The sequence below is a fragment of the Mus pahari genome, chromosome 16, assembly GCF_900095145.1.
Source record: "Mus pahari chromosome 16, PAHARI_EIJ_v1.1, whole genome shotgun sequence".
Lineage (NCBI taxonomy): Eukaryota > Metazoa > Chordata > Mammalia > Rodentia > Muridae > Mus > Mus pahari.
In genome coordinates, this window is record NC_034605.1 from 14,164,725 (window position 1) to 14,188,941 (window position 24,217).

Sequence of the window (24,217 nt, forward strand, 5' to 3'; positions counted from 1 at the left end):
TGTCTTCATACTGTAGAAGGATTCTATAATATCTACTGTAGGATCAGATGAAAGTGTTGATGATGTGACTGCTAACTCCTGGATTCTCTGGGAAGATAGCTAGAGTTATATATTTAATTTATTGTTGTTGTTAAGCATGTGTACACATTTGTGTATGTACATTCAAATGTATGTACATATGTGTATGTTGAGGCCAGACGTTGTTATCAGATATCTTCCTTGATTGCTCTCCACCTTAAGTTTTGAGACAGGCTCTCTCACTGAACATAGAGTTCACTCATTTGGGTAGGCTGATAGTCCAGCAAGCTCCAGGGATCCCTGTCTCCTCAGCACTGGAATTACAGGCACACATGGCCAGATCTGGCTTCATGCATGAGTGCTGGGGCTCTGAATTTAGGCCCTCTGGCAAACATGTAAACTATCTAAGTCATCTTCTTAACCTCTTAATTTCAGTTGTGACTTTGTTGTAATTTCCAGCTTTATTCTTAGGTCATCTCTCTCTTCCATGTATTCACCCTTCTTCCTTTATTCCATTTGCTGTTTTGTTGTCTTTTTGATTCACAGGCTCTCAGTCTATAGTAATTATATCTATATCTCTATATGGAATGTTGTGGTAAATCTTTGATAATGAGCAGCAGACCCTTTCTTTTAAGCGAGTTACTGCCAAGTAAACCATATAGTTTGTGGAATATTTCTGGAAATCCTCTTTTGTGGATTTCGGTTGGTCATTTTTCCAACCAATAAGTTTCTTTCTCAAGTCTTTATGCTGTAGCTCATTGAACCTGTCTTAACACTGGTTGTCTGTGGAACAGTGAAATCACAGTTCTATAGGGAAGAAGCCAAGTGCTGCCTTGCAAGTACTGTCCCCTGGTGTATGCAGGCTGGTTAGTTAGTTCCTACTAGTGACTCGAGAATCTTGTTCTTTGGGGACACAGAACACCACAATCAGTATGGAATATTGTGGTGATTCTAATTATTATAAGCTGTGGAGCCCATAATAAAGGCAACTGATTCCAAAGAGCAACTAAAAATTAAGATATGGTGTCAGTTTGCATGTTGGATGATATTTTTGAAAAAAAAAAAGCATATGACTTTTGTCATACTGTGAAAACTCAGCTCATACTCTTCTCTATTTTAAACTTAAATTTCAGCATTTTCTTACAGGAGATATATGCTTAAAGGGTAATTGCTTTGGTGATAAAAATGATCTCTGGAAATTTATATCAGTAGATTTGGTATATTGTTTACTACTTATTAAATAGCAAACACAGTAGTCTTTTAAAAATAGCTGAACATGTACTTGCATGTTCATGTGTACTTTAATGGAAGTTTTATGTGTTTGTGTGCATGTACTTGTGTTTACATCTATTTGTGATCAAATCCACTTCAGAGATTGCCTCTGCCATTTGAGAGCTCTTGAAATATTTCTTTTCTTTAAGCATCCATTTCTTTAGCAGTTTTTAAAGTACAACTGGATATTAGCCATGATGAGAGTGGTGGGCGACAGCCTGGTTTATAATCTAGAAGGAGCTAAGAAGTAACATGTGGGAGGTTCAATACTAATACTGAGTATGCCAAATGGATTTTCTTGGCAAGGAGTGCTATTGAGTTTAGAGGAATGAGTAGAGAGAGTCTGGAGGGCCAAGGAGCCAGGTGCTAGGGAGCTAAGGGCTGTTAGGAAGCAGGGTGCTAGGAGACCAGGCACTAGGGGGACTGAGAGCCAGGTGCTGAGAAGCTAGGAGGTATACTAAGGGGGTCAAGTGTGGGGCACCTGGATAGGGCAGCTGAGAGGGGAAGTACTGGGGAGCTAGCAGTCATGAAGGAGCAGATGCTAAAGACTTGTGGGGGTCAGATATTGAGTAGCTAGCTCGGATGAGGTACAGTCATGGGGAATTTGGTGGGTTTTAGAGGGGCTAAGGCCAACTTATGCTGAAGTTAACCAGAGATACTGATGTCTGTGGGCTGTATCTTGTAAGGCTGCCAATAGTGTTCAGTATCCCCAGGCAGATAGTAGAGAAGGTTCAGGTACTAAACCTACTAAAAGATGGCCCTGGGCCTGGGTGTGTTTCTTCCTTGTTTTTAAAAAGACATGTATATGATTTGGATTTGGCGTGTGTGTGTGTGTGTGTGTGTGTGTGTTTCTCTGTCCTGGAACTCACTCTGTAGACTAGGCTGGCCTCAAACTCAGAGATCCATCTGCCTCTGCCTCCTGAGTGCTGGAATTAAAATTGTGCGCCACTACTGCCCAGCCATTATTTTGCTTTTATATGCATGTTTATCTTGCCTGTTTTCTTTACAGCCCCTAACCCCAGTACAGTGCCCACCAACACAAGGTTGGTGCATGAGAGCTGTAGGATTTTCTTTTCTTTTCTCTTCTCTTCTCTTCTCTTCTCTTCTCTTCTCTTCTCTTCTCTTCTCTTCTCTTCTCTTCTCTTCTCTTCTCTTCTCTTTTCTCTTCTCTTCTCCTTTCTTTTCTCTTCTCTTCTCTTTCTTTCTTTCTTTCTTTCTTTCTTTCTTTCTTTCTTTCTTTCTTTCTTTCTTTCTTTCTTTCAAGATTTATTTATTTATTTTATTTATGACTACACTGTAGCTATCTTTAGACACACCAGAAGAGGGCATCAGATCCCATTACAGATGGTTGTGAGCCACCATGTGGTTGCTAGGAATTGAACTCAGGACCTCTGGAAGAGCAGTCAGTCCTCTTAACCACTGAGCCATTCCTCCAGCCCCAGAATTTTCAATATTGAGCTTTAAGTAGGAACTCAGCTCTTTGAATATTGGAGTTGAGCTTTGAGAGGTTCAGTAACAACAACTACTAGCACACACTCTCTTTGTACCTGGTCCATCTGGCATCCCCAATGCAGATCCTACTTCTTTAGAAGGGATATGAACTGTGCATGGAGTAACTCATTAATGGAAACCCAGATGGCCCCATATGTAAGTGTGCATATGCGTTAGGTTGTATTTCATATGCTGTGAATTATGTTGTATAATCTACGTGTATGCGTTTAAATATATCATTTGAGTTTTGTTGTACTGTGACTGTTTTGTGGGATGTATTATGTGAGTTATATATTTATACCATGTGTTGTATAGTATGTAGGTTGGTGTGCTTTGCGTTGCATGTGGATTGTGGGTGTTAGGTCTTGTATAAGTGTGTGTTGTATGTTGTCTATATATTCTCTGTATCCGTGAGAAAGAAAAGAGAGTCCAGTATATAAACTAAAACTAAAACTCTTCCAAGAGTCATACCTTTTAGATTGTTCTGAGCCAGTGAGTACTGAGCAACCAGAAAGCAGCAAGGTTCTTCCCCAGCAACATTTCACCTTTGGGGGTTTTATCAGGTCCTAAATTCTTTTGTCTTGAGACAAGGTCAATTGTCACCCAAACTAGTACTCATCTAACTGTGTAGCTGAGGATAACCTTGAACTTCTGATCTTCCTACTTCTACCACCAGAGAATTGGAATAACAGGCCCACACCACCATGTCTGGCTCTTCAGCCTGAAATTCTGGTTCTGTCTTTGTTATCTTCAGACACACTATGGAACATTGTGTGTGTGTGTGTGTGTGTGTGTGTGTGTGTGTGTGCACGTGTCTGGGTGTGTCTGGGCATGGGTATGTTTATGTGAGTGCAGGTACCCACAGAGGCCACAAGAGTGTGTTGAGCCCCCTTGATCTAAAGTTACAGGAGATTATGAGTCATCTGTCATGGATGCTGTGAACTAAACTTGGCCTTCTGCAAAACTATATGCAGTATTAACTGCATAGACTTAACTTCAGCCCTAGTTTGTTTGTTTGTTTGCTTACTTGAGACAAATCATGTAGCACAAGTTGGTTTCAATCTCTGTGTAGCTGAGGCTGGTCTTGAACTTCTGATCCTCCTGCCTCTATCTCTTTCTCTTTTGGAATATACTTTTGTGCCACCATGCCTGGCCTTCCTGGGCTGTTTTGAAGGATTTGTCTGTTTTTCTTCTCAGTCTTCTCATACCAGATTTTATTTTGGACTCAGCAGGAAGTATAATGGTCATATCCCTGAATCCTAACAGGAATGACACTGGTAACTCTGAAGAGTTTGTTTCTTGATAGGCCCACAAGCAATTACAAGAAAAGGAAACAGGACTGTTAAATAGAGAAAATCATAGTCTTATACTTCAGCAAACGGAGGCAGCCTCCAATGCCTGCCTTATACTACCCCCATCTCTCCCATGTCTCCTTGTCATGCTATAATGGGTGGGACACTAGATAATTTCTATTGCTCTGTGGAATGTTTAAGCCTTTAATTGTCTAGGCTGTGAAACTGTGCTGTTTTTTAAAGATCAGAGACAATCGTTTGTCTCACTCCCTTTTGGTTAGAGTGAACTATGTTTTGGGTTTTAAGTTCCACCTTTTCCAGGTCAGAATGATAGTGTTTCTATTGGAGAACGTTGTTAATTTACTTTATTACTAAAAGGTTGGAGGTTGTGTCATCAGTCTCTCCTTGAGGTCACGTTCTGTTTCAGATAATCTGGCCTTGGAACAGGCTAGGGGGAGCTGAGGGTGTGTATTCGGTCAGTCACCTGCTACATACAACAGAATGCTTTGCTTTGTCAACCATGTAGCTTTCATTTATTTATTTATTTATTTATTTATCTACCTATCTATCTATCTATCTATTTATTTATTTATTTATTTATTTATTTATTTATTTATTTATTTATTTTTGTAGCTTTCATAATAATCACATAACTGTTCCGAGAAGCTTCTTATAGGCGGACTCTGGGTATATATTACTCCTCTTCTGACTGAAAAAAAAAATGTTTGCAGATATATAAGAGAAGCTGTTCTCTTTTAATAGTGGCTATCTTTTAGAGATGTATTTGATATATTTCCATATTTTATTTTGTAAAACAAGTTTTATACTCCAGAGGTAAAAATTGTGATTTATAATAGCTTCTGAACTAATTCTGGAAGTTTTGGCAATGTAAATGAAAACATTGGTTGGTCATTGCAAGTTTGATAGTTAATTGGAACCACGGCTTTTCCTTGTCTTCTCATTAATGCCCTGTGCTCTGATATTCCTTTGAGGGTTTTTTGTTTGTTTGTTTGTTTGGTGAGGCCTGTAGCTTGGGGGAGAGTACCTTGTTGTGCAGGGTGACATACCCACTGAGGGCTGCTTTTGAGTAGTTTCTGGGGATCTTGTGGGTCTTGGCAGAAGCAAAGTTTCAGCCACACTAAAACAAGCAACTTCCACCAGGCCCTGTCTGTAGGTCCATGTTCAGATGTTAGCTGAATATCTCTCTCTCTCTCTCTCTCTCTCTCTCTCTCTCTCTCTCTCTCTCTCTCTCTCTCTCTCTTTCTGTAGCTGTCACTGCCATTGAAGGCTTAATACCCGTGAGCAAATAATGCAATGGCAGGCTGATATGATTATCACTATCTCACGAGTTTTCCAGTTCACATTGGTGGTTTCTCCTGCCCAGGTGCAGGCCTCCAGATCCAGTCTTAGGCAATTCCAGTGCAACTGGCCAGTTTTTGGGAGCTGGTGGTTACTTCTCTCATCTTGTCTATCATATGTTCATACCAGAGTAGCAAAGAATGAGGCAGGGAAATTCTGGTTTTGTCTTGCTTCAGCTACTTTCTAGAAAAGCTTTGCGAACTTGGATGAACCATACTCTCTCATTTTTCTCATAGATATTTGGTGTTGGAAATGAAGTCATTCACTTTCTTTTTGCTTTCCAAGTAGGCAAGCTATTTATAGAAATTTGAAGAAAACTAAAATGCAGAATTGCATATGTAATGTGAACTCTTAGTTGGCATTAATAGCCCCCTCTCCCTCTGTGCAGAGGAGAAAGGCTCCTTCTGCTTTCTAGGGTTGGTGGCTGCTCAGCCTGGCTTAGCAGTGGTGGAGCTTACAAAGCTAAAGCCTGCATTGTGTGAGGGCTTCTGTGAAGTTGTCAGTGTCCTGAGGAGGGAGGAAACAAGTGCTTCTGTGAGTGTTTTGTACATGCTTTATATGTGTAGCTTGTGTTGAGGGACTCATGAGTTGCATGCAAAATTTATGGCATCCTAGTGTTTGATCTAGAATTGGTAAGTCTGACTTTTGTTTTTATATTGCTATCACAGGCCTCAGCTGTTTCACATCATTGATGGAATTCCTTTTGGAAAGTGACTAGAGAAGAAGGGGATCTGAGGTCCTTGCTGGGACCAGTGTAAGAACCTGACACTATGGTTTCTGTGAGTCAGAGTTCACAGAAGGGAGAGTGGACAAGGGTGACGACCCAGTCGACTTGGGTCTTGTCTTGCTCTGGTAAAGATATAGATTTTACAAAACTTTTGTGTAGAAAAACAACAACAACAACAACAACCAACCACCACCACCACCATCAACAACAACCAAAAAAACCTCCTGGAAGAACCAGGGAGAACCTAGAGAAAACCCAAGAGGTCCCAAACAGTACAAGCTGTTGTTCTTTTGAAACTTTGTCATTGGTGACATGTTTAGTCATTTAATGTTTTGTTACACTGCAGTCTTATTAAATGTTAACTATTATTTTCCATGCTAAGTAATATCATTACAACCCTCTTGTTAGGTGACAAAATTATTTACTTCTCTTTTTTTTCAGGTGAGTAAGAGCAATCCAAAACAGTTTGTAGTACTAATAATACTGGATATAATTACTGAAATGAATATTGAAATAGTGGTCATCAATTAATAACAATAAAACACAATTAAAGAGTGTCTATATTTTATAAATCCTTAAAAAAAGCCCACAAAACCACACGTGCACATAACACACTTATTGAGAACACTAGTGTTGTGGAAGTGTCCTGATTATTTTCTGTTTATTCACGCAGTCTCAATCCTCACTTTCTATGTTTCTTTCAAGATAAGACTCCTCTAGGATTTTTCTGTCCTTCACTAGCCTTAGAATAGAGTACAGGTGCTGGGTGGATAATTATGGGACTCCCTGATCCTAATACAATATAGTTTCTTGTTAGATGACAATTAACATTCCATAGTTGCAAAGGTTTCAGTGTACTTTTTTGGTTTTATTGATGTAGATTCCTCCAGGGGAGGAACCCAATAAGACTATTGGGTTCATATTGTACTTCTTACAGAGATTTGTCTGTTGCAAGGCAACACTTTGCAAAATAGGCAAGCAAAAGTTTATACAAAAGTGCCTATGATTTTGTTGAAGGAATTTAAAAAATCCTTCCAATCAGGATATCTTGTTAAATTTAGCACTCATAACACTTTGGATCGAGGATTTTTTTCTTTTTGTGAAGCTGTTCATGCATCCTGAGAGGCTCAGTATCATTGGTCTTCTGCCTATCAGATGCCATTGCATCTGTCAGGCCCAACAGAATTGCTCTTGCCTTAGACTGCTGTGTTAGAAGGTGCTAGGACACATGGAGGTTGTATGATAATAGTTTGTATATGTGTGTTTGTAAATATAGTTGTCGTGAACATGAACATGAAATGTAGCCAATTGTTTTTCAATAGACTTGCTTCTGAACTGTGACTTGGCTTATATATTTCAGCCTTTTAAGTTTATTTACTTTTTTTGGGGGTCTGGTGCTGGGGATGGGAACAAGGCCTTGTGAGTGCTAGGCAAGCACTTCACCAATGAGCCAAATTCCTGGCATCTTTTCTGCTGCATGGATCTTGTGATATTTGTATAGCCATGCTACTTAGGCAATAAAATACCTCTGCCACATCCTTGTACTTAGAGGAGGATGTGAAATCCCTGCTGCTTAGGATGCAGGACTAGAAATCTATACCAAGCTCCTCAGAGACTTAATGGTTCTGGGGAGGAGGCAGGGACACTCCAAGAGGGAGATTTATGAAGACTCTTCAGATCTACACTAAATCCTTTCAGTCAGGGAAGTGTTTGGCATCTCTGTGTGTTCACTCCCAGAGATGGAGGACTGAACACTGTCTTGTTCTTGCATGATAACTTTGAAAGTTCCAATTAAGCTTCCTTTGGACCTCTCCTTTCCTAAACCCATTCTAGATTGTTAAAGCCTTTTCTTTCAGATCTTTCTTTCCTGAATTTAAGTGCAGTTGCTTTCTTGAGCTGTACCCAAGTTTTTCAGAGTTTACTTAAACTGGTTTCAAAAATTAGATAGATATAGATTTATGAAAGGAATTCAGCTTCTGTCAGGTAAGTCTTTGTCCAGGGATGCTCCCCTGATACAATACTGTTTCTTGAAGAGCAGTGTTGCTTTGCCTTCCTAACCAACTGCCCTGCTAAGGTCTAGAATATTTAAAAATCTTTCCTAGATGGTGGAAACTCGTTGACTGCTATGGTTAGAGCCACTGTATTCTTTATATTAATTACTTTCCTCTTTGCTATTACTAAATACTTGACAAGAAGCAACTTCAGAGAAAGGGTTTTTTTTTGGCTTATGGTTTAAGAATAGAGCCCATTGTCATGGCAGGGATGAGGTAATAGTGGGAGTCTCACCTTAGGCAGTAAAGGCATGAGATTGCTTGCTCACATTTGGTCGACCTGATACAGAGGAGGGGCTGCCTTTCTCCTTTTTTCTATGTTTACTCAGTCTGAGACTCCTGCCCATGGGATGGTACTACTTACAACCAGGGTGGTTCTTCCTGCTTCAGTTAATGCTCTGGAAATGACCTTACAGGCATATTCAGAGTTGGATCTCTAAGTGATTCTAAGTCTAGTCAAGCTGACAGTGAGGATTAACTGTCTCATTTTCTTGATAATAAAAATAATAAACTCCTAACCTCAAAGTGCATCTTGAGCTCTTGCTGTGGGGCCAAGGCAAATTTGAGGAAGGTTCTGCTAATTGGCGGCTGCCTTCTCATTCTTGCCTGTAGTACAACTATAACAGAGGTCTGTTAGTATAGGTTAGAGTTTTCTAAAAGAATGACCAGCCAGTAGAGAAACAATCTTAAGTCTTAAGTTTTCTTAATACTGCATAATTGTTTTACTCACATCTAATTTTAAGTCATTTAAAAACATTAAAATAAAAAACATAGGTAGGTTTGGTGGTGTGTACCTATAATTCTCAGCACTAGGGAGATAAAGGCAGGATGGTTATGAATTCAGGGCTAGCCTGGGCTACAAAGTGAGACCATGCCTTTAGGAAAAATTAAAAACAAACCCTTTTCATATGTCAAGTCTTTGTAGAACACTCATCTTAATTTCAATAGACTCATCTATTCTTTCTCAAGTCATATTTTATTGAGTAGCAAATAGAACAGACATCAACCGATTTGGGAACAAATAAGACTGTCTCATCATTAGATACAGCTCAGCTGGTTGCAGGACCTCCAGAAGTGGAAAGCCCAGCCTGCTGTGGCATCCAGGGATGGATCCAGGGAAAAATGGAGGGATGGGATCTCTGCTTTTTACTCAGGCAGCTGCTTAAGTAAGGTGTCTGTTAGCCTTACTTGGAGAGTGCTTTGTGGCCATTCTACCTTTATGGTCATGTCACAGAATTATCTGTTTTAATCTTCTGGTTCCTTATCAATCTGTAAAACTCTCTCTGTAAAACTGTCTTTTCTCTCCTCTGCTCTGCCCTTCTCTCTCTCTCTCTCTCTCTCTCTCTCTCTCTCTCTCTCTCTCTCTCTCTCTCTCTCAATTTTTTGAGACAGGGTTTTTCTGTGTATCCCTGGCTGTCTACTCAGTCTGCAGACAAGGCTGGCCTGGAACTCAAATCCACCTGCCTCTGCCTCCCAAGTGCTGGGATTAAAGGCGGCCCTGCCCTTCTCTTAAGTAACCTCTCTTTCCTCTCTGTTCTCATGAGAGTTGGCCATATCCTATAATGTCAAATCTTTCTCTGATTCATCTCTTTGTCTGCCACTCAATTAGTCATCACTTTCAAACATGGGTGCTTCCTTCTAAAAACTAACTTTACCTTCATTGTTTGTGATTAAAGGTGTATACTAAGGGCTGAGCCATACCACAACTAGAAACAGGTTACTCAGTAAATAACATAATCTTGGGGTTCACAGTATGATCAAATATCCTACAACAGATCTGCATATTAGAAGTAAAACAACCATAAAGCAACATTAGGAGATTTAGATTATATTCTTCAGATATTGAGATTTTTGCTTGAAATGCTACTTTAATTTTGATTAGTTTTTTTTTTTTTCTGGTGTGAATAGTACTTGGCACCTTATATTTTTCTGATATGTCAGCTGTAAAAATGTTTAAAATTAGATTCCTAGAAATCAGATATGAGGAACCCTTGACCACATTACCTGGGTTATGTTTTGAGCACTTTAGGAGACTCCTACCAGGCTGGAGAGATGGCTCAGTGGTTAAGAGCACTGACTGCTCTTCCTGAGGTTCTGAGTTCAAATTCCACCAACCACATTGTGGCTCACAACCATCTTTAATGAGATCTGATGCCCTCTTCTGGTGTGTCTGAAGATAGTTACAGTGTACTTATAATAAATAAATAAATAAATAAATAAATAAATAAATAAATAAATATTTTACAGACTCTTACCATGTTGGCTATTCTTAGTATCTGCTGCTACAAAGATGTTATTTGCTCTTATTTTGGAAACTAAGTCCAACACCGTTATGGACCCTTATAGCCCTCTCTCATAAATAAGGTTTGGTGTGGTGAGACTATGTCTTCATTGTACCCTTGAAGAGCAGATGCAGTTTAAAAGTTACCTTTCCTTCTCTCTAGTTGGCTAGATCTTTTCTGTTTTATTTTCTATCACTTCAGCTTTGAAATAGGGGACAAAGCTATACACAAAGCTCTCAACTCGGCTGAGGGATGTGTTTCTCTGATTACTTCTGTTAGTCTCTGTCCTGTTAAGTAACTCAGGATTTCTTGAGTTTCTGTTTTTATAGATTTCTATAAATAACCCCTTTCTTCTCTTAGGTTCATTCTCTGTAGTGATACCTCCCGAGGCTGTTTCTTTGCCTTCAGTTTTGACAACTATGATTAGTTTCTGAGATGATGAAAGGGTAGTGAAAAGGGCATGGAAAGAAAAAGCAGGAAGGGAAAGAATTATCTCATGATTTTAGTCAGAAGGAAATCACTCAGACAGAAAAAAAATGTTAGAAGTGGGCCAGATCCCAGGAAGTTGGGTTGAATAAGTGGCACCATGTTACACAGCCCTATTTTACATCATTGTTGTTACTGTGGCAACTGGAAGAATGAGTGTATTCATTCGGAGGTCAAATATATGTCTCTGCAGACTCTGACTATAATTAGCAGAATCTGTTCAATTTAAGTTTGAGAATACTAGGGGAGAAGAGATTTTCTTATATGTGTCTTTGTGTGTACCATGTGTTTGAGTCTGAATGTATTCATATGTGTTTGTGTTTGCATATAATCTGATTGTCTGAAATAAAAAAATGTGCAATGAAAATAGAGTCATTTATTTCTGGAAGGTGCATTTAGGAGATAGATATACCACCTCATTTTTTCATGTCTTTATGGTATGTGTGCATATATGTGTGGAGGCCCATAGTTGATGTTGGGACTCTCCCTCAATAGCTCCTATGCCTTATTTCTTGCGGCAGGCTCTCCCAGTTAAACCTGGAGTTTGCCAGTGTAGCAGGTCAGCTAGTGAACTTGCTCTGCGGGATGGAAATATAGGTAGCCTGCTAAGTCCACTTGCTGTTTACATGGGATCTGAACTCTAAGATTTTTGCTTTTACAGCCACATGAACCCCTTTGTATTTTCATGTGTGTGGAATGAGGTGAGTGTGTGTATGTATGTGATTTTGTGTGTACATGCTCATATGTATGCATATGTGAACATTTACATATATATTGTGCTTGTTTAAGAATATATGTTCTCTTACTTACCTGGCAGGGGAGATACCATGATCACGAAGGTGGTTTTCCCAGGGCGAGGCTTATCCATTGCACTCCGGATGTGCTGACCCCTGCGATTTCCCCAAATGCGGGAAACTCGACTGCATAATTTGTGGTAGTGGGGGACTGCGTTCGCGCTCTCCCCTGTTTAAAAAAAAAAAAGAATATATGTTCTCATGTGTGTATATATGATATATAGGTAAATGTATTATGTGAAGATTTACACAGGACTATGTGCATGAATACATTTGTGTTTATATGTGCATATCTGTACATTTATATACATGATTTGTGTAAATGTGTACAGATTATATACACAGTTACATGTGTGAACATGTTAATGTATTGGATACTTGTAATTTTTTTGTATATGTGTGTGTGTTTGTGTGTGTGTGCATAATTTATTCCTGGGGGGGGCAGTTATTACTATATGGCCTCTAGTGACTCTGTAGGTGCCCTCTTAGGAAGGAATTGGAATTGTAAATGTTCTTGCCATTGCTTAAATATGCCTGAATTTGTATGAAATGCATGTCTGAATATAGTGCGAGGTTAAACATATTTTTAAAGGTTCAGTGGTGTTAATGTATTATAATAAAATAATGTAATATGTGTTCCCTTTGCTTTGTGGTTAATTTTTAGGCACAGGATGTAAGATGTTATACAAAATGACAGTGATGATGTTGGCCAGGAGATCTTGTTAATGATTAATATTTATATTCACAAACATCTGGCTTGAACTTTGGAGAAGGGTCACTGACATGCTGCCTGTTTAATAATTTCAGCATCTTTGTTCTGTTTTAGTTTTCATATTAGTTTTACCCATAATTGCTCTCTGAAGCATTTTCTTTTTTAAAAATGTGTAGGGCTGAAGTCACTTGATGGGATATCCAGCTGCTTATACATGGCTCATTTGCAGACCTTCCCTTCCTACACTGACTCTTTAAGTAGACAGTAGTCATTAGTAGAGCTGATTGCTGTTTCCTCCTCAGGTTCATCACTTTTTATCAGAATAAAGTTAGGGCCCTGGGGAGATAGCTCAATGGGAAAGGAGTTGGTGTGCAGGTGTGAAGTGCTTGGGGTTTAGATCCTCAGTATCTACACTGGGGAGAAAAGCTGGGCAGGTGTGGTGACAGCCTGTAATTCCAGCATGAGAGTGGCAGAGACTGGGTCTCTGGAACAATCTGGCTAGATACACTATTTGGAATTGGTGAATTCTGGGTTCAACGAGAGACTGCCTCAATAAATACATTGGAAAATGATTGAGGAAGACACCGTATGTTAACCTCTGGCCTATGCATATGCACAGTGCACAATTTACACATGTGCAGAAATGCATCAAGTACAGGTAGAAAATAAAATGCCATACTGTTTATGATAAATAATCTCTGTGTCATTTTGGGTGAAGTTGAATTGTGACCTGCCTCCAATTGTGCTAGAGCATCAGTTGCTGTCACTATTCTGAATTTTGATTGCCATTCCACCAAAACTGTTGGCCTGACTTTCATCTCTTCAACATGTAGAACCTGGGACATGTGTGTGAAAGTAAGTTTCCTGAGATCTCAGTGGGGACCTTAGTCTTTCTTATTAGGATGCTAAATATGGCAAAAGATAGAAAGATTTTACAGAAAAAAAATAGAGAGAGACTTATTCAAAGATAGGTAATGCCATTGATTATGTAAAAGTTCACTTATTTAGAGCATATTAAAATTAGAAAAGAAGATAGTAGCATGAAAGTAATAATGGGTATATGTTTATATATTCTAGTGTAGGGCAACATATACAATATAGAGCACAATGTTGTATAGTATAGGACAGAAGAAATAACAGTGTTTGATAGCATACTACAAAATAATATCACATAGACTAGAATGCATAGCTAATAGTGCTGTGTAGATAGAATAAATAATATGATATAGTTCAGATGCTATTTGACTTATGATAGGGCCATGTCCAAAAAGCCTGAAAATGTGAGTGGTCTATCTAATGTTTGGTTCTGTGGGCAGTGTGGTACATTGTACTATTAGTTGTCTGTCCTGTTTATTGTATAGCTGGATGGAGAACTGAGCCTGTGGCGACTTCCCAGCATATTACACTACGTCTCACTAGCTTGTGGAAAGATCAAAATTTGTAATTCAAAGTATAGTTTCTACTGACTGTGTATTGCTTTTGTGCCTTTGAAAAGTCCAAAACTTGTAAATTGACATACTGTATATCAAGGAACATCTGTGGTATAGATGTATAGGAAAATATAGTGTCAATAGGATTGAAAATCTAATATTAGACTGTGTATTATAGTATCTCTGCCCTTGATCTTTCTTTGATTTATTCTGAGAATCAGGACGTAGATATAAGAGGGCAAGGAAGCTGGCCTTTTATTATTTTTTTACTTTTTTGCTTTTTTTCTTTCAAGGCCTTTACTTGTTGGCATGATCTGGTGGGCCCTTTTTGGTAGTATTTTCTGTAGCATCCTGTGCATCTTTTTGTAAAATTTAGTATTGTCTCTTATGTAAATAGCTGAACATGTTTGTTACCTGTCACACCCTCAATGGATTATAGCTATAGCCAATATTCTAATGATTTCTCTGCATTCTCTCTTTCTCCCTTTTGTTGGAGAAAAAGTATATGATGAATGCCAAGTGTCCTGTAAAGTCAGAGCCTCTTCATTCTTTGAGGTTGTATTTGAACAGGAGTGAAAAACACTCTCATCTTTGGAAAGCCAAACCTTTGAGTATTTTGTATTGTAAGTGACTCCGTGTGTCTGGTGCATATTGGGGGGAAAGCATTCTTAATGCTTCTTGTTTTCCTTCTTTCATTGGGTGATTGTTTCAGAGATTTCTAAGTTCATTATGGGGAACAAGTAGCCCAAGATTTGGCCAGCAGACATGAAGGATGAAAGTTCAGCTGGGAAATATCCTGTGTAGTAGCTGAGCTAAGGAGAAATGTGGCAGAGGAGTACGGGATTCTTCCAGAATTCTCTTGCTGCCCTCACAGTCTTTGATTAGTGGCTTAGTTACTGTTCTATTGCTGTGAAAGACACCATGACCTCAGTAACTCTTATAAAGAAAAACTTTTAATTAAGGCTTGCTTATAGGTTCAGAGTTTTGGTCCATTGTCATCATGGTGAAAGGCAAGGCAGCAAGTAAGCAGACAGGTGTTGGAGAAATAGCAGAGTCTTACATCCAGATCCACAGGAAGCAGGAAGAGAGAGTACTGGGTCTGATTTGGGCTTTTGAAATCCCCAAACCCCCACACACAGTAACACACTTCCTCCAAGGCCACACCTCCTAATCTGTCCCTATTCCCTCCCTGATGACCAAACTTTCAAATGTATGAGATTATGGGGGCCATTCTTATTCAAACCACTCCAATTTGCATACTCAGAGGGTTGTCTTCTAATTGTACTTAGTTGTATCCTCCTGAGGAGTAGAGTGAATTTTTGGGAAAGTAGAGTAGAATGTGCTTTGGGAAAGGTGCCTGTGGTGTTGCTCTAGACCTGCCTCTTTTTGTAGGAGCATTTTCTTCTGAAAAGATAATTTGGAGGGCATCTGTTAATCTAAATGTAATTAGTAGAGGGCATCCCCTCAGATAAGAGGATTGGAGCCATTTTGATGAGCTATTTATTTCATTCTTTTAAAGAGAATGGTTTTACAAGCTCAACAACTAAACTTAAAGAAAAATTCGGTATTTTCTTTGGGCTGTCTGCCTTACTATGAGGTTATAAATTCTTGAGGGTTAGGAGGCTAGACCACACTTTGCAGTTCCTCTATTTCTCAGTCTGGTAGAAGACTTTTTTTCTTACCCAAAGAAATATATTCTTTTAATGTGTCTGAGCCAAGGCATTTTAATGAGAGATTTAAAGTGCTTGCTTTAGTTTCTGAGAAATGATTAAACTAACAAGATTAAGAATAGGACTTGTGGGGCTGGAGAGATGGCTCAGTGGTTAAGAACACTGACTGCTTCTTCCAGAAGTCCTGAGTTCAAATCCCAGCAACCACATGGTGGCTCGCAACCATCTATAATGAGATCTGATGCTGTCTTCTGGTTTGCCTGAAGACAGCTACAGTGTACTTATATATAATAAATAAATCTTAAAAAAAAAAAAAAGAAAGAAAATAAGAAAAGAAAAGACTTGCAGGCCAGATATGGAGGTGCATGCCTTTAATCCCAGTGCTTGGGAGGCAGAGTTGGGTGGATCTCTGTGAGTTTGAGGCCAAGCCTGGTCTACAAAGCAAGTCCAGGACAGCCAGGGCTTGTTACACAGAGAAACTCTTGTCTTGAAAAACCAAAAGGAAAAAAAGAATAAGGCTTGTGATATAGTTAATATAAGACGTTGACAAAGTAGCAGTAGCAGCAGCAGCAACAAAAAGAGCAATCTATTGCTGCTGGTGCCACAGGGTGATGACGTCATGGACTTGAACTGCTGAGGCCCTGCTTGACCTAGAAAGGCTTGCTTCCTGAAGATTTCTTTTGGAAACATGTCAGATCACAGAATATCTTTGATATTTATTTATTTGTTTAGTTTTGAGACAAGTGTAGATGTTGCCTGCAATTCACTTTGTAGTCAATAACTTTGAACCTCTGATCTTCCTGCTTCTGCTTCCTGGGTTCTGATAGTACAAGTGGAAGCCAACATGCCCAGTTCATATAGTGCTGAGTTCAAACCTAAAGCTTTGTGGATGTTAGGCAGGTACTCTACCAACTGGGCTATGGCTTTAGCCCCTTCCCCCTTTTTTAAAACACAGCCCAGATTGTCTTTAAACTCCCTGTGATATGGAAGGTGACTTTGAACTCATGATTATCCTATCTCTGTCTTCTATGTGTTAAGATTGCAGGACTGTGCTCCTGAGTTTGGTTTGTCTTTGTTTTAAAAGTTATTTGCTTTTAATTGTCACTAGAGTGCTTTGTTCACTGTTAGATCTTGAGGTACAATTTGAGACCCTGGTGGACAGGCATTGTGGCTCTTCTGTTTTATCTTGGGTGGTGCCCAGAGTAGCTCTAGGTACTGTGGTGTGCTTGGTGACATTCGAAGGTCTGTAGCACTCTGTGGATGCCTTTCCCTGGGTTTCTTTACAGCTGTCTCTGTGGAGTGCCTGGAAGTGGAAGGAATCAGGAGAGGGTGTGGTATGGCTGCTTGGGATTTCTCAGAAGCCTTTTATTTCAGTGGCCAGTCTGGTATGAACACTTTTCTCTCCCCTCCCCAGGTTAAATAATTGTTTAATGAAGTTTGTCTCTTTACTTGGATTGGGGCAGTACTTGTTTAAATGCTATCTTTGTCTTTTAGGCCCATACCGGTTGATTTGCTAGTGAGTGGAAGAACCCATGCAGAAGTCTCAAATGTCTTCATAATACAGATTTCTTGGAGAATTTCCTTAAAACATTGCAAGTAGCACATGTTATATACTTGAGAGAATCCATTTTCTCAGTACATCCCACAGTGCTATGGGACTACAGGCTGTGTGTGTGTAAAGGGGCTGGCATGAGGGTTGTGGGGTAGTTGTGCTGCTACAGGATTGAAGTTTATTCATAAACATTTAAAGAGATTATTTAGTTGTCAAGTCATTGTAGATTTTTTTATTTCAGCCATTAGGGGTTTTCAGAATGTTACTTGCTGTTGGAATCCTGGTGGTTTCATGAATTTACCTCATCAACATATTTTTTGGCAAGCTCCTATTTATGGTTGATGGACAGTAGCCCAGTCACATGTCTTGGCTACATTGTGTCTCCCCACAAGCAACTGCCAGAGAGTCTGATTCCCTTTCCTTACCAAGCTTTTCTGCTTCTGAGCCTTATACTGGAAGGAAAATGCACTCCAGTCCCAGTAGCCTCTGGGGAGTGAACTTGTGGAGTATGTGTCTGGCTGGGTTGCCTGGCTTATATTAAACAATATTCAGGGCTGGCTGCATTTGCATGCAGGACATTTCTCCTACCTGCTTCACATGGCAGGGGTCTTTCCTTACTTTCTTAAGTTAATAAAGCCCAGGGAAGGTTCAAGACTGCACAATGTGGATGCACGTTTGTTTGGAGATATGCGGGGACATGTGGCACTCACCTGGGCAAACAGCCCTTGGCTTTCTAGGTATCACTTCTGTATCCTGACCCCAGACCCAGGATCTGACAGTCAACATATCTGGCATATTGCTGTTAGGGAAACTGGAGAAATTGCAGTGGTCTCCCAAATGACATTAAAGAAATTAATTGAGTTTGTCCCTAGAGTGGGTTACACACACATGACTTACTAGCTGTATAGATGGCATATCAGAACTTACACACTTGTTTTGAGGAGTGGGTATTTTGTTTTCTAGGTATCAAAGATATTTTCTAGTCATAAGTGAATGGTTTTAAATATGAGATGTCAATGATGTATATCCCAAGTCTAGAAATATTCAATATGAACTGAGATGCTTATTAAGATTTCATACCCAGAGGTGAGGCCCATATTTTGTGTACCAAAGCAGACCTGATTTCCAGGTTCTCTGAGCATCCCTCAGTCCCTACCTGGCATTCATACCATCCCCAACCTCCTTCCCTCCCTCCCTCCCTCCCTCCCCTGTCCCTTCTTTTTCTCTCTTGCACAGACATGTGGCTCATTCTCTGTCTTCCTCTTTCCCTTCCTTTCTTTCTCCCTCCCCATGGTGACTTCCCTGGCCTCGGTCCTTGGGGCTAGTGAACTTGCCAGAGAGCAGTTTTCCAATAAACCTGTGTTTAATATAATCTAATCTGGCTTGAATTTGCTCATTTCACTGGTGGAGAAATATCAGTGCTAAAACCAAATTTCCAACTCACCAATGGATCACATCCTAAGGAAGTGAAATTAAAATATTGTGGCAATGAAGTCTGTGTATTGAACTTATCCTGAGCAGGAGTGTTAATCATTTATATTAGTAGAAAAACAATTTCCATAGCTGCAAATTATACTGATTGACTATGAATGCAGTTGAAAAAGCCCTTCCTTTCCCTGAGTTTTTATTGGTCTATAAATCCATCTCAAATGATTTACAGTGTGAAGATGAAGAATAGAGAAGGTCTCATGCTGGTGTGAAGGGAGAAGTTAACCTTTCCCCTTTTTGGCTCCACTTTTCCTGTTATTAACAGATACAGAGTGACAGAGGAAGACAGCTACAGTTAGCAAGAAGGGCATATGTTAGGAAAAGTAGCAACCATACAAAGAATTTTCTGGCTTTCTTAGGGTTTTCTGTTTGACAATTTTGGATGCAGTCCTGAATATATGCCTTATTTTCAGGGCAGGCAATGAAGACACAATTTCCAGGATTCTTTCTCTGGAATTGTTCCAGCATTTGAGCATAGACTTAAGGCTCTGATGGCTGTGTGCTAAGCATTGCTAGTTAAATGTAGTGGAGCCACATCTCCTATTATATTAACGAGATCTGGGCAGTGATGGCGCACACCTGTAATCCCAGCACTTGGGAGGCAGAGGCAGGCAGATTTCTGAATTTGAGGCCAGTCTGATCTACAGAGTGAGTTCCAGGACATCCAGGTCTACACAGAGAAACCCTGTCTTGAAAAACCAAAACCAAAACAAACTAAAACAAACAAACAAAAAAACCCCAAAACCAAAAAAACCAAAAAACCAAAGAAAACAAAACAAGATCTGCATCATCAGGAAAGATGCTGACAATTCTGTGCTGAGGAGAACCAAAGCACTTATGTACACGTGCACGCATGTGTACTTGTGCTCTCTCAAAGGCCTTGTATGTGCATATGGAGGCTAGACCAGAATCTCATGTTTCCTTTTATTGCTCACTGCTTTAGTACCTTGTCTCTCACTGAATTGGAAGCTTGCTATTTCAATTAGGCTGGCCTTAGAGCTTTCAGGAACTCTGCTCTGAAATGCTGCTGTTACAAGCATAATTAGTATGTATTATTATTATTATTATTGTTTTAAACATAGGTGCTGCGGTCCAAACTCAGGTCTTCATCCATGATCATGAAACACCCACAGTGCCATAACCCCATCCCTTTGGTTTTGTGTGTGTGTGTGTGTGGGGGGGGAATTACACATAAGGGGGGCAGGTTGAGTGGATAGACAAAGCTCTTGGTACTATTTTCTTTTCTAAAGCAAATTATTCAAGCTAAGATTGAGCCCATCTGCTCTGCAGCCTTAGCAAGGGGCACTATGGGCTGCTCTGTCTCAACCTACAGCAGTGGAGGGAGAGAGATGGGAAGGTCTGTGGCAGGCTTGAGGGTGACATACTTCATGTTCTATTACTGGGTCCTCAATCTCACAGGGTTTGGGAATGTGGTCAGGCAGTTTGTCAAGAGCATTTTGGCCCACAGCCAGCAGCAATCTTTGTACAGGAGAATGCATGTGCCAGTTTATTAAAGTTGATACTGCTTAAGCTTTTAAAAAGTTATTATTTTGAAACAACATCTCACTATGTCTGGTCTGGGTTTTCACTATATAGCTCAGGCTGAATTGAAGTCACAGTTTTCCTGCTCTGGCTTTCTAATGGCTGGGGTCGTAGGCAGGAGCCATTGTGGCCAGCTGTTGCCAAGGTGGTTTATTTTAATTTTTATTCTGTTAGCTATGCTGGGTGTTAAAAAGGAGGGATAGCTAGCTCAGGTTGTAATTTGACCTCATATTTCACCAATAGGTTATTTTTTCTATATAGCTTTCCTTTATGTTTTTCTTCCTAAGTTTCCTTTTGTGATGCTGTCACTGCTAATGATGAGTAGATTTCCCAGGAGTGGGGACCACAGCCTGTCTTTTCTGGCCATTCATCTACTTAGCCTGCTTCAGTAGGCTGTACCAGGGTTGGTACTTAGGAATCCCACAGATTCAGGATGAGGAAAAGCTTTAAGGTGTGAATTCATTTGGGCAAATATTCAAAGTAAACATTTAGATGCTTTCAAAGGGCTGGAGAGATGGCTCAGCAGTTAAGAGCACTTACTGCTGCTTTTGGAGAATAACCAAGTTCAGTTTTCCAGCACTCCCGTTGGGTGGCTTACAACTGCCTCTAACTGAGCTCCAAGGGATCCAATATACTATTCTGGACTCTTGGGCATGCCATACAAATGATACACCACACACACACACACACACACACACACACACATGAAAAAAATCTTTAAAACATAAGAAATTACACATGAAGTAATTACTAGAAATATATTTTACTAAAAGACATTGGAAAAAAAATGAAAATTGTAGATATGTTTGTTAGCCTTTGTTTTTAAGATAGGGTGTTGCTATGTAGCCCAGACTAGTCTTGAGTCTATTGTGTACTCTAGGCTAAAACTCAAGACAGTTCTCTTGCCTTAGCTTCCCAAGTGCTAGAATTATATATACCACACCTGGCTCTGAAGTGCTTTTTGCTTGTCTTTCATGTGGATACTTACTATCATAAAGTTGTAATTGTTGTACATCTGTTTTTCTGTTTTCTGCCCTTTTATACTTTGGAGATGTATTTTTTTTCAATCATTTGGTCATTCCACAATACTTAGTGATATATCTTTCTAATGTAGATACTATGTTGGGAAATAAGATCACTGCTGGTGAGGAGTACACCTTGGTGGAGAAGCAGATGAGAACTGAAAACCATTATGTGTGATCCATGATTCAAGACAGGAAATGATAATCATTATGGATACTTATGGGGGTTGTGGTCTAGCTCTTTAGTAGCGCAGAGGAAAGCCCACCAAAAGGCCCTGGTGGATGTCCTTTGATATAGGGGACTTGGCTGGACTGTGGGAGAGACGAATGAGCTTTGTAAAGGCTGTAAGGGTAGGCAGGAGCTGAAACAGAAAAGAAAAAGCTTCTATTGATTTTGAGAAAAGGAGCTGAGAGAGATAATGGGTGATATTTGCAGAGGGTACTAGTTATAAACCATAGAAAGAAGTGTTGGAGCTATAAGCTGTATACCTTCAGATTTGTTCCAGAGCACACCTGTGACTTGCCCATAGCCACAAATATTTTAAGAGGACTTTTTGCATACTGTTACAGATGAGTTAGAGCAAAAGCAGAATATTTTAGTCAAAATGGTGCTGGGTCCTGTGCACAGTTCATCAGGGCCTAAGGACATCTGGAGTCCATGTATGAATTGGGTAAGATCCTGGTTGCAAATTACAGTAAACAACTCCAACTAAATTATGCAGAAGAATTAGTATGAAATCAAAAGCTTAGTTCCAAGCATTAAGATGTAGAAGGTATCTAGCTCAGGGACCAGAAAGACTCAAAGTTGCCCCATCTCTGTTTGTAGCCCCTGGTACAGGCTCTGCTTCTGAGGTCCAGCTTTCTGAGGTACCCAGCTGGTAAGGTAGATGAAAGGTGCTACTGGCTCTCTATTGGCTTTGAGCCCAGGTTGGTAGAGAAAGGACTTTATTGATCATTAGACCTCAGGAACAGTTCTGAGTCACCACTAGCTGTGACAGTGGGGAGCAGAAAGAGCACATGGCAGAAGTGGCTCCAGGGGCCCTTATTTGTCTTGTAAGATGGTGACAATAGCCTTGTTATACACAAAGACATTTATCAGTCGTGCGATGTGTCACTTGTGTTGGTCTAGCCACATATAGTTATTATAGAATTAGGGTAGTCCACAGACCCAAACATTGTAGTCACCTGACCTTGAAAACATAGCATGATGTTGTTGTCACTACATGCTGATTATGGCAAAATGCATTCTCAAGGTAACTGCCACTAACAAAGGGATAGGAAAGGAAATCACCCTCTGTGTTGGAGCTGTCCAGTGTGTGACTGTTTGTGTCTCCAGTGTGCATCTCTCTCCTGAGTGTGGGGAGGTCATCATTCCAACAACAGGACCAGGGTGCTAGGAGACACTTCCTTCTGGATTTTGTTGCTAGTATCTTTCAGATATAGAAGACTCAAAATTACTTCTCAGGAAGTACAAATCCCACTAGAATTGCTTAAGTGGACACAGGCTTTGGGCAACAAATACTACCTAAATTTCCTTTTTTGTTTAGTGTGTTTATAATGTGCCACAAAGCAATGATACACTTAGATGTGAGCAGTGACTGAGCTCAAGCTTGTTGGGTTCCAGAAAGGGCATTATTCTTATCTCAGCTAAAGTTTTAGTGCAGTTCTTCCAGAAAGAGCCCATCCTTTCCTTAAAATACACAGAGAATTGCTGGCAAGTCATTTGGGATTTGGGGCTTAAACTAAAAGTAGTTTTATTTTGCAGCATGCTGAACATGACATTTGAATTAATTATTCTTTGAGAACTTATTGTTTTAGTTAGAATTTTACTGCTATAAACAGACTATGACCAAGGCATGTCTTGTAAAGGACAACATTTAATTGGGGCTGGCTTACAGGTTCAAAGGTTCAATCCATTATCATCAAGGTGGGAACATGGCAGCATCCAGGCAAGCATAGTACAGGAGGAGCTGAGAGTTCTACATCTTCATCTGAAGGCTGCTAGCAGAATACTGCCTTCCAGGCAGCTAGGACAAGGGTATTAAAGCCCACACCCACAGTGACACACCTACTCCAACACAGCCACACCCTCTAATAGTGCTATTTCCTGGCCCAAGTGTATACAAACTATCACATTGTGCTCCCTGGATTGTTGTTCATTCCAGATAGAATCAAGTTCACACCAGAAATAGTCTTTACACTTATATAATACATATGTACAGTGTTCCGACTCGAATTCCCTGTAATCCATAGCATTTTCCATAATATCATAAAACTTTCAGTCTTAGTCTTTTTGGAAAATGTGAGTAAAGGAACAGCTGGGTTGGAGAGATGGTTCACCAGTTAAGAGCAATGGCTGTTCTTCCAGAGGTCCTGAGTTTAGTTCCCAGAACCCACATGGCAGCTCACAGTATGATACTCTCTTTTGGTCTGCAGGCATACATGCAGACAAAGCAACTGTATTCATAAAAAGTATTCAAAGAAAAAAAGGAAAGGAAAAGTTGATTTTCTGTTTTGCTTTCAGGTGATTACATCATTTTCTATTTATTTAATTTTTACTATTTCTAACAAAAAAGTATTAGAATTTATCTGAAATTTAGTAAAAATAAAGCTAGCACTCTGAAGTGGGTTACTGTAACTTGCAACTATTAAACTACCCTACAGTGTTGTGTGAATGCATGTTTATTCTCTCTGTCCTTACATTAATGAGCAATGCTGCCACCCATTTCCTGTGCTTGTCTTCAAAAAGAAGAAATATTTTTCAGAATTGTTACTAGTTATTTTACCCTAAGGGTTGGGATGTAATTGTAGCAGAGGAAATGCTTAGTTGAATGGGTAAAGTTTGAGGGTTAAGAAAAAAAGGTATTCACTTTCTTCCTATTGTGCATGTAACCCAAGCCTCTTTGAGAATCACAAACATAATTACCTTGACCTTGGATTTAAATGTAATTTGACTGCTTAGCAAAAGCTATAATCCCACAAAATTGTGCTGTTATACTTGGCTTTTCTTTTTTTAAATTGCTTTGTTT

General features: G+C 39.7%; 1 protein-coding gene and 1 non-coding gene across 7 annotated transcripts in view; both read left to right on the top strand.

Moving 5' to 3' along the window:
- Positions 1–24,217, top strand: part of Dip2c (disco interacting protein 2 homolog C) — a 391,262-nt gene that overhangs the window by 15,509 nt on the left and 351,536 nt on the right. The window lies entirely within an intron of this gene.
- On the top strand, positions 11,781–11,944 carry LOC115065677. Its single transcript, XR_003845444.1, has one exon. It is a non-coding gene; the product is annotated as a U1 spliceosomal RNA (small nuclear RNA).